General features: G+C 48.8%; 1 long non-coding RNA gene across 1 annotated transcript; it reads left to right on the top strand.

Moving 5' to 3' along the window:
* Positions 1-2,442: 2,442 nt before the first annotated feature.
* LOC135567142 (uncharacterized) lies at positions 2,443-6,066 on the top strand. The gene is made up of 3 exons (XR_010462269.1): positions 2,443-2,558; positions 5,895-5,946; positions 6,028-6,066. It is a non-coding gene; the product is annotated as an uncharacterized LOC135567142 (long non-coding RNA).
* The last annotated feature ends 10,245 nt before the right edge of the window (positions 6,067-16,311 follow it).

Here is a 16,311-nt window from a genome sequence, read left to right as displayed (position 1 = left end):
ACTAACAGGGATGTAAACACATTATTGCAAAACATATTTTATTTCAGCTCATGAAACCAACACTTTACATGTTGCTTTATATTTTTGTTCAGTATATTTATGAAGCCCTTTTTATATCAGCAAGCAATGTAGATGTAGCAGCACAGTGACTAGGGAGGGAGACAGGGAGGGTGGAACCAGCAGGTCTGAGACAAGGTAGCACGTCTGGTGAACAGGTCAGGGATCCATAGCCGCAGGCAGAACAACAGAGGGACAGGGACAGCCAGGAGTCCTGAGGCATGGCCCTAGAGCTCAGGGGGAAGGGGGAGGGACAGCCAGGAGCCCTGAGGCATGGCCCCTAGAGCTCAGGTCCTCAGGGGGGAGGGACAGACAGGAGTCCTGAGGCATGGCCCCTAGAGCTCAGGTCCTCAGGGGGGAGGGACAGACAGGAGTCCTGAGGCATGGCCCTAGAGCTCAGGTCCTCAGGGGGGAGGGACAGACAGGAGTCCTGAGGCATGGCCCTAGAGCTCAGGTCCTCAGGGGGAGGGACAGCCAGGAGTCCTGAGGCATGGCCCTAGAGCTCAGGGGAAGGGGAGAGGAGAGAGACAGCCAGGAAGCCCTGAGGCATGGCCCTAGAGCTCAGGGGGAAGGGGAGAGGGGAGGGACAGCCAGGAAGCCCTGAGGCATGGCCCTAGAGCTCAGGGGAAGGGAGAGGTGGAGGGACAGACAGGAGTCCTGAGGCATGGCCCTAGAGCTCAGGGGAGGTGGAGGGGACAGACAGGAGTCCTGAGGCATGGCCCTAGAGCTCAGGTCCTCAGGGGAGGGACAGACAGGAGTCCTGAGGCATGGCCCTAGAGCTCAGGTCGGGGGAGGGACAGCCAGGAGTCTGAGGCATGGCCCTAGAGCTCAGGGGAGGGGAGGGACAGACAGGAGTCCTGAGGCATGGCCCTAGAGCTCAGGGGAGGTGGAGGGGGGACAGACAGGAGTCCTGAGGCATGGCCCTAGAGCTCAGGGGAGGTGGAGGAGGGACAGACCAGGAGTCCTGAGGCATGGCCCTAGAGCTCAGGGGAGGTGGGGGGATGGGACAGACAGGAGTCCTGAGGCATGGCCCTAGAGCTCAGGGGAAGGTGGAGGGACAGACAGGAGTCCTGAGGCATGGCCCTAGAGCTCAGGGGAGGTGGAGGATGGGACAGACAGGAGTCCTGAGGCATGGCCCTAGAGCTCAGGTCCTCAGGGGAGGGACAGACAGGAGTCCTGAGGCATGGCCCTAGAGCTCAGGGGCAGGTGGAGAGGGACAGACAGGAGTCCTGAGGCATGGCCCTAGAGCTCAGGGGAGGTGGAGGGACAGACAGGAGTCCTGAGGCATGGCCCTAGAGCTCAGGTCCTCAGGGGGAGGGACAGACAGGAGTCCTGAGGCATGGCCCTAGAGCTCAGGGGAGGTGGAGGGACAGACAGGAGTCCTGAGGCATGGCCCTAGAGCTCAGGGGAGGTGGAGGGACAGACAGGAGTCCTGAGGCATGGCCCTAGAGCTCAGGGGGAGGTGGAGGGACAGACAGAGTCCTGAGGCATGGCCCTAGAGCTCAGGGGGAGGTGGATGGGGACAGACAGGAGTCCTGAGGCATGGCCCTAGAGCTCAGGGGGAGGTGGAGGGATGGGGACAGACAGGAGTCCTGAGGCATGGCCCTAGAGCTCAGGGGGAGGTGGAGGGACAGACAGGAGTCCTGAGGCATGGCCCTAGAGCTCAGGGGGAGGTGGAGGGATGGGGACAGACAGGAGTCCTGAGGCATGGCCCTAGAGCTCAGGGGGAGGTGGAGGGACAGACAGGAGTCCTGAGGCATGGCCCTAGAGCTCAGGGGGAGGTGGAGGGATGGGGACAGACAGGAGTCCTGAGGCATGGCCCTAGAGCTCAGGTCCTCAGGGGGGAGGGACAGACAGGAGCCCTGAGGCATGGCCCTAGAGCTCAGGGGAGGTGGAGGGGACAGACAGGAGTCCTGAGGCATGGCCCTAGAGCTCAGGGGAGGTGGAGGGGACAGACAGGAGTCCTGAGGCATGGCCCTAGAGCTCAGGTCCTCAGGGGGGAGGGACAGACAGGAGTCCTGAGGCATGGCCCTAGAGCTCAGGGGGAGGTGGAGGGGGACAGACAGGAGTCCTGAGGCATGGCCCTAGAGCTCAGGGGGAGGTGGAGGGGACAGACAGGAGTCCTGAGGCATGGCCCTAGAGCTCAGGGGAGGTGGAGGGACAGACAGGAGTCCTGAGGCATGGCCCTAGAGCTCAGGGGGAGGTGGAGGGGACAGACAGGAGTCCTGAGGCATGGCCCTAGAGCTCAGGGGGAGGTGGAGGGGGACAGACAGGAGTCCTGAGGCATGGCCCTAGAGCTCAGGGGGAGGTGGAGGGACAGACAGGAGTCCTGAGGCATGGCCCTAGAGCTCAGGGGGAGGTGGAGGGATGGGGACAGAGAGGGAGAGGATAATCTCTCCATCTCTCTCTCTCATTTTGGATATAAAATGATTATTTCCTCTCTTCCAGTCATCGCTCCTCCTAAAACCATTCTGGAGGACCCAACAGCCACCCTTTTCCAGGTAAGCCCTCCCCCTACAGGTAAGGACCCAACAGCCACCCTCTTCCAGGTAAGCCCCCACCCCCTACAGGTAAGGACCCAACAGCCACCCTCTTCCAGGTAAGCCCCCCTACAGGTAAGGACCCAACAGCCACCCTCTTCCAGGTAAGCCCCCCTACAGGTAAGGACCCAACAGCCACCGTAAATGTAAATGTAAGCCCCCCTTACAGGTAAGGACCCAACAGCCACCCTCTTCCAGGTAAGCCCCCCTACAGGTAAGACTCTCCATGTCTCTAAAGAACAGAATGAAATTGGACTGGTAAACTTTATTTATTGTTGCTCCAATCAGTGTAAAGTATTAATTCGGGTTCTAGTGGGTTTGAAACAGCATGGAGACATGAACCCTACACAATAATAACACAACACAAGGAATTCTCATGTGCTTTAGAAAAATACATCTCTCTCTCTGTTGCTCTTTTCTCTCCTGTCCTCCTCCTCCTCTGTCTGTTGCTCTTTTCTCTCCTGTCCTCCTCTCCTCCTCCTCTCTCTCTGTTGCTCTTTTCTCTCCTGTCCTCCTCCTCCTCTCTCTCTGTTGCTCTTTTCTCTCCTGTCCTCCTCCTCCTCCTCTCTCTCTGTTGCTATGTTCTCTCCTGTCCTCCTCCTCCTCCTCTCTCTCTGTTGCTCTTTTCTCTCCTGTCCTCCTCCTCCTCTCTCTCTGTTGCTCTTTTCTCTACTGTCCTCCTCCTCCTCCTCTCTCTGTTGCTCTTTTCTCTCCTGTCCTCCTCCTCCTCCTCTCTCTCTGTTGCTCTTTTCTCTCCTGTCCTCCTCCTCCTCCTCTCTCTGTTGCTCTTTTCTCTTCTGTCCTCCTCCTCCTCCTCCTCCTCTCTCTGTTGCTCTTTTCTCTTCTGTCCTCCTCCTCCTCCTCTCTCTCTCTGTTGCTCTTTTCTCTCCTGTCCTCCTCCTCCTCCTCCTCTCTCTGTTGCTCTTTTCTCTCCTGTCCTCCTCCTCCTCTCTCTGTGTCCATTTTCTGCCCTACTGACCTCCTCCTCCTCTGTTTGATCTGCCCTGGTGACCTTCACCACTGTTTGATCACAGAGGTGAGGGAGAGAAGGGAGGAGACTGAGGGGAGGAGACAGAGGGGATGGGGGGGGGGTCTGATGGGGAGGTTGCAAGGGTTAGATTCATAGGGAGTGTAGAGATTCTCATGCGATTACACCCTTGAAGTACACCAGTCTGGAGAGAGATTCTGGGTTCATCTCTCACACACACACACAGACAGACAGACAGACAGACAGACACAGACAGACAGACAGACAGACAGACAGACAGACAGACAGTTCAATGAATGATTTTGTCACAGAAGGAATGTTTCCCCATCCCAGCAGCCCTCTGATAACAGCCCTCCCCTCTATCTCCCCTGCCTATGGAGACGCCAGTGTCTAAGGGAGCATGTTGTCCCAGGGAGAGAGTGGTGGAAGCCTGTCTTTATCCATTGCTACACATTGTTTCTTGTTCAAAGAGTCTCTAATAATAGTCATTAACAGCTCTGTCCATAATAGAAACAGAAGGACTGGAGGGAGGAGGGAGGTAGAGAGAGGACTGAGGAGAGTGGTAGGTAGAGGGTAGAGAGAGGAGCCAGAGAGGGGTGGGGAGGAGGCCAGAATGGGGGTGGGGAGAGCTGAGGGGGGTGGGGAGATAGGACAGAGGGAGGACTGAGGACAGAGGGGGGTAGAGAGAGGACAGAAGGAGGACTGAGGACAAGGGGTAGAGAGGAGGACAGATGGGGGGTAGAGAGAAGACAGAAGGGAGGACTGAGGCAGAGGGGTAGAGAGGGGCAGAGAGGGGAGGGAGAAGGTAAAGAGAGGACAGGGAGAGGCCAGAGGGGTAGCCTGAGAGAGAGGTAGAGAGGAGCCTGATGGCCAGAGGGGTGGAGGCCTGAGAGAGGGTAGAGAGGGGCCTGAGGCCAGAGGGGGGTAGAAGAGAGAGCCTGAAACCAGAGGGGGAGTAGAGAGAGGCCAGAGGGGGTAGAGAGAGGCCTGAGGCCAGAGAGGGAGAGGAGCCGGAAGGGTAGAGAGAGGAGCCAGAGAGGGTAGAGAGAGGACAGGAAAGGGACTGAGGACAGAGGGGGTAGAGAGAGGAAGGGACTGAGAACAGAGGGGTAGAGAGAGGACTGAGGACAGAGGGGGTAGAGAGGAGGACAGGGGGGTAAAGAGAGGACAGGAAGGACAGAGGAGGGGTAGAGGGAGGACAGAGGGGGTAGAGGAAGGGACAGAGGGGGTAGAGAGGACAGGGGGTAAAGAGGAGGACAGGAGAGGCCAGAGGGGGTAGAGGAAGGACTGAGGCCAGAGGGTAAGAGAGAGGACTGAGGCCAGAGGGGGTAGAGAGAGGGGGACAGAGGGGGGTAGAGAGAGGACAGGAAAGGACTGAGGGACAGAGGGGGTAGAGAGAGGACTGAGGACAGGACTGAGGGTAGAGAGGGACTGAGGCCAGAGGGGGGTAGAGAGAGGCCAGAGGGGGTAGAGAGAGGACAGGGAAGCTGAGGACAGAGGGGGTAGAGAGAGGACTGGAGGACAGGACTGAGGCCAGAGGGGGGTAGAGAGAGGAGGACTGAGGCCAGAGGGGGTAGAGAGAGGACTGAGGCCAGAGGGGGTAGAGGAGAGGACTGAGGCCAGAGGGGGTAGAGAGAGGACTGAGGCCAGAGGGGTAGAGAGAGGACTGAGGCCAGAGGGGGTAGAGAGAGGACTGAGGCCAGAGGGGGTAGAGAGGGGACAGGAAAGGACTGAGGGACAGAGGGGGTAGAGGGACTGAGGACAGGAGAGGACTGATGACAGAGGGGTAGAGGGAGGACAGAGAGGGAGGTAGAGAGAGGACTGAGGACAGAGGGGAGTAGAGAGAGGACTGAGACAGGGGGGTAGAGAGAGGACAGAGGGGGTAGAGAGAGGACAGAGGGGGTAGAGAGAGAGGACAGAGGGGGAGGACGGCAGGAGAGAAGGTTTGGGCTGTGTCTATCCTCAGCAGACAGCACTAGAGATATTTTTAACGGTCTCTCTGTCTACCTCTCTCAGGTAAACAGTAGAGTCAGAATAATAACTCTGTCTGTACTCACCCTGTAATCACCAGTCTGTCAGTCATTACAGCCATCGGCACCATTTAAAACCTTTCACTTTCAGGGCTGTGATTCAGGGGTTGTTGTTTGGCTCTCGAGGTGAAGGTGTTTTCCCAACCGCCCGATGAGCCTTCAGTTAGTGGTCGACTTCAAACTGAACTGTGTGCCATGTTTGGTGACGGTGAAGAAGCTGTTGGAGGTTAGGAAGTGGGATTGAAACGGGCGTCTCTCTCTCTCTCACTCTCTCTCCAGGCTGACCTGTTCCCTGCTGCCCTGGTCTACTTTGGCTCTGACGTCAAGACAGGTGTGTCTCCCTTTACCTCGGGTTGATTTCAACGTGTTGCCTTGGATGAGATGGTTCTGAAGGTGTGTTCTCTGTCCACAGAGAGTTACTTAGAGAGACATCTCCTGATTCCAGTGTCTCACCCTACAAGCAGACGGGCCATTGCTGGGTCAGTCTACTGTTGACATTTAACAACCAAACAACAACATTTTATTTGTGTGTGTGAGAAGGAGAGGATCAGAACCTCCTGTTGGTGGAACTGCCCCATCGTCGTGGCAACACGGCTCGGCTGTGTTTCCCCGGGCGACGGCTCTATGTTCCTGTCACAGCGCTGTCATCATCAGAATCCCTTTGAAGGGTTCCGGCCAAACGCACGGACACCCCCCCCACCTCCCCCTCCTCTAAAGATAGAGCCATTTCCCCAATCTGACCCCCACCTGTTGCCCCCTCCACCATCAGTCGAGGACACACACCCCACCTCCCCTTCCCCTCTAAAGATAGAGCCATTTCCCCAATCTGACCCCAATTGTTTGCCCCTCCACCATCAGTCGAGAGGACACACACACACACCTCACTAACCCATCTCCCCCTTCATCCATCCACTCCTCTCTTCACCTCTCTCTCCTCCTCCTGTCCCTCATTCCACTATTAGCTTCAAAGGGGATGCAGAGACCTTCTACCCTCTCCCCTACTTCTGTGAGGGAGGGTGAGAGAGAGAGAGAGAGAGAGGGGGGAAAGGGGGTAAGAGAGAGAGATATATTGATATAGGAGGAAAGAGAGAGAGAGAGATATTGATATAGTGGAGGAGGAGAGAAGAGAAGAGATTTGAATAGTGGAGGGAAAGAGAGAGAGAGAGATATTGATATAGTGGAGAGAAGAGAGAGATATTGATATAGTGGAGGGAGAGAGAGAGAAAGATATTGATATATGGAGGAGGAGAGAGATATTGATATAGTGGAGGGAGATATAGTGGAGGAGATATTGATATAGTGGAGGAGAGAGAGAGATATTGATATAGTGGAGAGAAAGAGAGAGAGAGAGATATTGATATAGTGATAAGGAGAGAGAGACAGATATTGATATAGTGGAGGGAAAGAGAGAGAGAGGAGACTATTGATATAGTGGAAGAGAGAGAGAGATATTGATATAGTGGAGGGAAAGAGAGAGAGAGAGATATTGATATAGTGGAGGGAAAGAGAGAGAGAGATATTGATATAGTGGAGAGAGAGAGAAGATATTGATATAGTGGAGAGAGAGAGAGAGAGATATTGATATAGTGGAGAGAGAGATATTGATATAGTGGAAGGAGAGAGAGATATTGATATAGTGGAGGGAGAGAGAGAGAGAGAGATATTGATATAGTGGAGGGAGAGAGAGAGAGAGATATTGATATAGTGGAGAGAGGAAGACGATATTGATATAGGGAGAGCGAGAGAGATATTGATATAGTGGGAGGGAGAGAGAGAGAGAGATATTGATATAGTGGAGGGAGAGAGAGAGAAGAAGATATTGATATAGTGGAGGGAAAGAGAGAGATATTGATATAGTGGAGGGAGAGAGGGAGAGATAAAGATAGATTGAAATAGTGGAGGAAGAGAGAGAGAGATATTTGATATAGTGGAGGGAGAGAGAGAGAGACAGATTTGATATAGTGGAGGGAGAGAGAGAGACAGATATTGATATAGTGGACAGCAGAGATATTGATATAGTGGAGAGAGAGAGATTTTTAGAGAGATATATGATATAGTGGAGGACAGAGCGATATATTGATATATGGAGAGAGAGAGAGATTAAGGATTTTTAGATATTGATATAGTGGAGGGAGAGAGAGAAGACGATATTGACATAATTGGAGGGAGAGAGATATATATATAGTGGACACAGGGAAGAGAAAGAGAGAGAAGATAATGATATAGTGGAGGGAGAAGAGACAGATATTGATATAGTGGAGGAGAGAGATATTGATATAGTGGAGGGAAAGAGAGATATAGTGGAGATATTGAAGAGTGGAGGGAGAAAGAGAGAGATATTGATATAGTGGAGGGAGAGAGAAGAGATATTGATATAGTGGAGGGAGAGAGATATTGATATAGTGGAGGAAAGAGAGAGAGAGAGAGACATTGATACAGTGGAAGGTTATTAGACAGAGAGAGATATATATATATAGTGGAGGGGAGAAGAGGATATATATATATAGTGGAGGAGAGAGAGAGAGATGATATTAAGATATAGTGGAGGGGAGAGAGAGAGGACATATTGATATAGTGGAGGGAGAAAGAGAGAAGATATTGATATAGTGGAGGGAAGATATATATATAAGATATTGATATAGTGGAGGAGAGAAGAGAGATATTGATATAGTGGAGGGAGAGAGAGAGAGAAGATATTGATATAGTGGAGGGAAAGAGAGAGAGATATTGATATGTGGAAAGAGAGAGAGATATTGATATAGTGGAGAGAGAGAGAGAGATATTGATATAGTGGAGGAAAGAGAGAAGATATTGATATAGTGGAGGAAAGAGAGAGAGATACTGATTATAGTGGAGGGAGAGAATATTGATATAGTGGAGGGAGAGTGATGAGACAATATTGATATAGTGGACATAAGAGATGGTTAGAGAGATATTGATATAGTGGAGGGAAGAGAGAGATGAGAGATATTGATATAGTGGAAGAGATATAGATATTAATGGACATAGTGGATGGAATAGAGATATAGAGATATTGATATAGTGGAGGGAGAGAGAGAGAGAGAGATATTGATATAGTGGGAGGGAAAGAGAGAAAGAGAGATATTGATATAGTGGAGAGAAAGAGAGATATTGATATAGTGGAGGGAAAGAGAGAGAGATATTGATATAGTGAGGAGAGAGAGAGAGAGATATTGATATAGTGGAGGAGAAGAAGATATTGATATAGTGGAGGAGAGAGAGAAGACGAAATGTAATATAGTGGAGGAGAGATATTGATATAGTGGAGGAGAGAGAGAGAGATATTGATATAGTGGAGGGAGAGAGAGAGAGAGATATTGATATAGTGGAGGAGAGAGAGAGATATTGATATAGTGGAGGGAGAGAGAGAGAGATATTGATGATATAGTGGAGGGAGAGAGAGAGAGAGATATTGATATAGTGGAGGGAGAGAGAGAGAGATATTGATATAGTGGAGGGAAAGGGAGAGAGAGAAGAGAGATATTATTATAGTGGAGGGGAGAGAGAGAAGAAGATGTGATATAGTGGAGGGAGAGAGATATGATATAGTGGAGAGGGAGAGAGAAGATATTGATATAGTGGAGGAGAGAGAAGATATATTGATATAGTGGAGGAAGAGAAGAGAGATATTGATATAGTGGAGGAGAGGAAGACATATTGATATAGTGGAGGGAGAGAGAGAGAGAAGAAGAAGATATTGATATAGTGGAGGAAGAGAGATATTGATATAGTGGAGAGAGAGAGGAAGATATTGATATGAGTAGGAAGAGATATATTGATATAGTGGAGGAGAGAGAGAAGATATTGATATAGTGGAGGAGAGAGAGGAACGAATATTGATATAGTGGAGGGAAAGAGAGAGAGATATTGATATAGTGGAGGGAAGAGAGAGAGAGAGATATTGATATAGTGGAGGGAGAGAGAGAGAGACAGATATTGATATAGTGGAGGGAGAGAGAGAGAGAGATATTGATATAGTGGAGGGAAAGAGAGAGAGAGAGATATTGATATAGTGGAGGGAGAGAGAGAGAGAGATATTGATATAGTGGAGGGAGAGAGAGAGAGAGATATTGATATAGTGGAGGGAGAGAGAGAGATATTGATATAGTGGAGGGAGAGAGAGAGAGAGAGATATTGATATAGTGGAGAGAGAGAGAGATATTGATATAGTGGAGGGAGAGAGAGAGAGAGATATTGATATAGTGGAGGGAGAGAGAGAGAGAGATATTGATATAGTGGAGGGGAGAGAGAGAGAGAGATATTGATATAGTGGAGGGAAAGAGAGAGAGAATATTGATATAGTGGAGAGAGAGAGAGAGAGATAGATATAGTGGAGAGAGAGAGAGATATTGATATAGTGGAGAGAGATATTGATATAGTGGAGGGAGAGAGAGAGAGATATTGATATAGTGGAGGGAGAGAGAGAGAGACAGATATTGATATAGTGGAGGGAGAGAGAGAGATATTGATATAGTGGAGGGAGAGAGAGAGAGAGATATTGATATAGTGGAGGGAGAGAGAGAGAGAGATATTGATATAGTGGAGGGAAAGAGAGAGAGATATTGATATAGTGGAGGGAGAGAGAGAGAGAGATATTGATATAGTGGAGGGAGAGAGAGAGAGATATTGATATAGTGGAGGGAGAGAGAGATATTGATATAGTGGAGGGAGAGAGAGAGAGATATTGATATAGTGGAGGGAGAGAGAGAGAGATATTGATATAGTGGAGGGAGAGAGAGAGAGAGATATTGATATAGTGGAGGGAGAGAGAGAGAGAGAGATATTGATATAGTGGAGGGAGAGAGAGAGAGACAGATATTGATATAGTGGAGGGAAGAGAGAGAGAGATATTGATATAGTGGAGAGAGAGAGAGATATTGATATAGTGGAGGGAGAGAGAGAGAGAGATATTGATATAGTGGAGGAGAGAGAGAGAGAGAGATATTGATATAGTGGAGGGAGAGAGAGAGAGAGATATTGATATAGTGGAGGGAGAGAGAGAGAGAGAGATATTGATATAGTGGAGGGAAGAGAGAGAGAGATATTGATATAGTGGAGGGAGAGAGAGAGAGAGATATTGATATAGTGGAGGGAGAGAGAGAGACAGATATTGATATAGTGGAGGGAAAGAGAGAGAGAGAGAGAGATATTGATATAGTGGAGGGAGAGAGAGAGAGATATTGATATAGTGGAGGGAGAGAGAGAGAGAGAGATATTGATATAGTGGAGGGAGAGAGAGAGAGAGAGATATTGATATAGTGGAGGGAGAGAGAGAGAGAGATATTGATATAGTGGAGGGAAAGAGAGAGATATTGATATAGTGGAGGGGAGAGAGAGAGAGATATTGATATAGTGGAGGGAGAGAGAGAGAGAGAGATATTGATATAGTGGAGGGAGAGAGAGAGAGATATTGATATAGTGGAGGGGAGAGAGAGATATTGTGCGTGGAGGGAGGGAGAGAGAGAGAGACAGATATTGATATAGTGGAGAGGGAGAGAGAGAGGGCAGATATTGATATAGTGGAGGGAAAGAGAGATATTGATATAGTGGAGGGAGAGAGAGAGAGAGATATTGATATAGTGGAGGGAGAGAGAGAGAGATATTGATATAGTGGAGGGAGAGAGAGAGAGAGATATTGATATAGTGGAGGGAGAGAGAGAGAGAGATATTGATATAGTGGAGGGAAAGAGAGAGAGAGATATTGATATAGTGGAGGGAGAGAGAGAGAGAGATATTGATATAGTGGAGGGAGAGAGAGAGAGAGATATTGATATAGTGGAGGGAGAGAGAGAGAGAGATACTGACAGTGGAGGAGAGAGACACTGACATGAGTGGAGGAGAGAGAGAGAGATACTGACACAGGAGGGAGAGAGAGAGATATTGATATAGTGGAGGGAGAGAGAGAGAGACAGATATTGATATAGTGGAGGGAAAGAGAGAGAGAGATATTGATATAGTGGAGGGAAAGAGAGAGAGAGATATTGATATAGTGGAGGGAGAGAGAGAGACAGATATTGATATAGTGGAGGGAGAGAGAGAGAGAGAGATATTGATATAGTGGAGAGAGAGAGAGAGATATTGATATAGTGGAGGGAGAGAGAGAGAGAGAGATATTGATATAGTGGAGGGAAAGAGAGAGAGATATTGATATAGTGGAGGGAGAGAGAGAGAGAGATATTGATATAGTGGAGGGAGAGAGAGAGAGATATTGATATAGTGGAGGGAGAGAGAGATATTGATATAGTGGAGGGAGAGAGAGAGAGAGAGATATTGATATAGTGGAGGGAAAGAGAGAGAGAGAGAGAGATATTGATATAGTGGAGGGAAAGAGAGAGAGAGAGAGATATTGATATAGTGGAGGGAGAGAGAGAGAGATATTGATATAGTGGAGAGAGAGAGAGAGATATTGATATAGTGGAGGGAGAGAGAGAGAGATACTGATAGCAGGAGGAGAGAGAGAGAGAGAGATACTGATATAGAGGAGGGAGAGAGAGAGAGAGATACTGACATAGTGGAGGGGAGAGAGAGAGACAGATATTGATATAGTGGAGGGAAAGAGAGAGATACTTGATATATGGAGGAAAGAGAGAGAGAGATACTGACAGAGGAGAGATATTGATATAGTGGAGGGAAAGAGAGAGAGAGAGAGATATTGATACAGTGGAGAGAGAGAGAGAGAGACACTGATATAGTGACAGAGGACAGAGAGGGAGACATTGATATAGTGGAGGGAAGAGAGAGAGAGATACTGATATTAGTGGAGGGAAAGAGAGAGAGAGAGACATTGATATAGTGAGGGAAAGAGAGAGACATTGATATAGTGGAGGAGAGAGAGAGGAGAGATACTGATATTATGGAGGGAGAGAGAGAGAGAGATATTGATATAGTGGAGGGAAAGAGAGAGAGAGAGAGAGATATTGATATAGTGGAGGGAAAGAGAGAGAGAGAGATATTGATATAGTGGAGGGAGAGAGAGAGAGAGATATTGATATAGTGGAGAGAGAGAGAGAGATATTGATATAGTGGAGAGAGAGAGAGAGAGAGAGAGAGATATTGATATAGTGGAGGGAAAGAGAGAGAGAGATATTGATATAGTGGAGGGAAAGAGAGAGAGAGATATTGATATAGTGGAGGGAGCGAGAGAGAGAGATATTGATATAGTGGAGGGAGAGAGAGAGATAGAGAGATATTGATATAGTGGAGGGAGAGAGAGAGAGAGATATTGATATAGTGGAGGGAGAGAGAGAGAGATATTGATATAGTGGAGGGAAAGAGAGAGAGAGATATTGATATAGTGGAGGGAGCGAGAGAGAGAGATATTGATATAGTGGAGGGAGAGAGAGAGGGAGAGATATTGATATAGTGGAGGGAGAGAGAGATATTGATATAGTGGAGGGAGAGAGAGATATTGATATAGTGGAGGGAGGGAGAGAGAGACAGATATTGATATAGTGGAGGGAGAGAGAGAGACAGATATTGATATAGTGGAGGGAGAGAGAGAGACAGATATTGATATAGTGGAGGGAGAGAGAGAGACAGATATTGATATAGTGGAGGGAAAGAGAGAGAGAGAGATATTGATATAGTGGAGGGAGGGAGAGAGAGAGAGATATTGATATAGTGGAGGGAGGGAGAGAGAGACAGATATTGATATAGTGGAGGGAGAGAGAGAGACAGATATTGATATAGTGGAGGGAAAGAGAGATATTGATATAGTGGAGGGAGAGAGATATTGATGTTTAAGTTATTGATAATGTGGCACCCGGATCAAAGGTGAAATGTTGTTCTGTCAGGAGAGGATGTGTTTGTTCCATCTCCTGGACAGGAAGTCGTGCGATAGTGATGTCATGACCTTTCCTAACCTCTGAGGTCACTATAGTCCTGGCCACATGAAAGAGCCTGAACCCCCTGGGACACACACACACACACACTCCGCTTCCCAAACACGTCCTCTGCCCATCTGGAGAGTCCAGAAATGTCTTTCCCTGAGTTGGGGTCTAGAGAGAGGGGGGTCTAGAGAGAGGGGGTCTAGAGAGAGAGAGAGGGGGGTGTCTAGAGAGAGAGGGGTGGTGGTCTAGAGAGAGGGGGTCTAGAGAGAGAGAGGGGAGAGAGAGAGAGAGAGAGAGAGAGAGAGAGAGGGGGGTCTAGAGAGAGAGAGAGAGGGAGGTCTAGAGAGAGAGAGAGAGGGGGAGGTCTAGAGAGAGAGGAGAGAGAGAGAGGGGAGGTCTAGAGAGAGAGAGAGAGAGAGAGAGAGGGGGTCTAGGAGAGAGAGAGAGAGAGGGGGTCTAGAGAGAGAGAGAGAGGGGGGAGGTCTAGAGAGAGAGAGAGAGAGAGAGAGAGAGAGGGGGGTCTAGAGAGAGAGAGAGAGAGAGAGGGGGTCCAGAGAGAGAGAGGGGGGTTAGGGAGAGAGAGAGAGAGGGGGGGCCTAGGGAGAGAGAGAGAGAGAGAGAGAGAGAGAGAGAGAGAGAGAGGAGAGAGAGAGGGGGTGGGGTCTAGGAGAGAGAGAGGGGGAGAGAGAGATGGTTTTTGAGAATTTAGTAACAGGAGGTGTTCAGAATACACATCTGATGAAACTTGGACTACTGCGTTTTCCTTCCTCCATCCCTTCTCCTATTTTACCTTTCCTTTTATTCTCCATCTTCTTTCCTTTATTTTGTCTTTCTCTTATTTTCACCTTTTCCTTTCATTCCTCACCCTCTCTCCTCATTCCTCACCCTCTCTCTCCCCTTCATTCCTCACCCTCTCTCTCTCTCCCTTCATTCCTCACCCTCTCTCTCCCTTCATTCCCTCACCCTCTCTCTCTCCTCCCTTCATTCTCACCCTCTCTCTCTCCCTTCATTCCTCACCCTCCTCTCTCTCTTCATTCTCACCCTCTCCCTTTACCCTTCTCTCCCCCTCTCTCCCCTCCCCTCTTACCTTCTCCCCCTTTCCTCACCCTCTCTCACCCCTTCTCTCCCCCTCTTCCTCACCCTCTCTCTCCTCCCTCTCCTCACCCTCTCTCTCCCCCTCTCTCCCTCACCCTCCTTTCCCTCTCTCCTCACCCTCTCTCCCCCTCTCTCTCCCCCTCTCTCCTCACACCCTCCCTCACACCTCTCTCCTCACCCTCTCTGTCCTCACACCCTCTCCTCACCCTCTCCTGACCCCTCTCTCCCCCTCTCTCAGCTGTATGCCCAGGTCTTCGCCCCCTCCTCCTTCTCTTCCATGGTAACAGAGGAGCCCCTTCCAGACCTCCCACGGGACCAGGGAGATTGAGGAGGAGGAGGAAGAGGAGCGAACACACACAGCCAGGCCACCAAACCAGTCAGACGGACACCGGCAAGGTCCCCAAGTGGCTCAAAACTGCCAGGTACACTACCAATCAGACCTGAAGGGGAGGTCACTCTAAATGACCTATTACCTAACTGATAAAGAGCGGGGAGGTCACTCTAAATGACCTATTACCTAACTGATAAAGGGGTAGGTCACTCTAAATGACCTGACACTCTAAAAATACCTATTACCTAACTGAAAGGGAGGTCACTGAAAATACCTATTACCCAACGTTAAAGGGGAGGTCACTCTAAAAGATACCTAACTTACCTAAAAATACTGATAAAGGGTTAAAGGGAGGTCACTGAAAATACCCTATTACCTAACTGATAAAGGGTTAAAGGGAGGTCACTAAAAATACTAAAAATTGACACTAAAATACCTATTACCTAACTGATAAAGGGTTAAAGGGGAGGTCACTAAAATACCTATTACCTAACTGATAAAGGGTTAAAGGGGAGGTCACTAAAATACCTATTACCTAACTGATAAAGGGTTAAAGGGGAGGTCACTAAAATGACCTAAAAATACCTACCTAACAGTTAAAGGGGAGGTCACTAAAAATACTAAAAATGACCTAACTGGCTACCTAACTGATAAAGGGTAACATCAGCAATTCTTGACGTCCTTGTTAAAGGTAACATCAGCAATTGTGTTAGACACAGATCTAATTCCACCAGGACGGCAGGAAGCCTCGAGGTCAGAGCGTTGGGCCAGTAGCCAAAAGGTCGCTGGTTCATAATTCTGGACCGACACGGTGAACAATCTGCCGTTGTGTCCCTGAGCACTTAACCCCCCCACTCTGTGGATGTCTCTGGGGGAGTTAGGATCTGCTACACACACATTAACCAATCACACACTGCTACACACACATTAACCAATTACACACTGCTACAAACACATTAACCAATCACACACTGCCACACACACATTAATCCAATACACACATTAACCAATCACACTGCTACACACATTAACCAATCACACACTGCTACACACACATTAACCAATTACACACTGCTACAAACACATTAACCAATCACACACTGCTACAAACACATTAACCAATCACACACTGCTACACACACATTAACCAATTACACACTGCTACAAACACATTAACCAATCACACACGGCTACAAACACATTAACCAATCACACACTGCTACACACACATTAACCAATCACACACTGCTACACACACATTAACCAATCACACACTGCTACAAACACATTAACCAATTACACACTGCTACACACACATTAACCAATCACACACTGCTACCCACTGCTACACACACATTAACCAATTACACACTGCTACAAACACATTAACCAATCACACACTGCTACACACACATTAACC

The sequence above is a fragment of the Oncorhynchus nerka genome, unplaced genomic scaffold, assembly GCF_034236695.1.
Source record: "Oncorhynchus nerka isolate Pitt River unplaced genomic scaffold, Oner_Uvic_2.0 unplaced_scaffold_2511, whole genome shotgun sequence".
NCBI lineage: Eukaryota > Metazoa > Chordata > Actinopteri > Salmoniformes > Salmonidae > Oncorhynchus > Oncorhynchus nerka.
The sequence above is the reverse complement of the archived record's forward strand: the minus strand, read 5'-3'. Positions and strand labels throughout refer to the sequence as shown.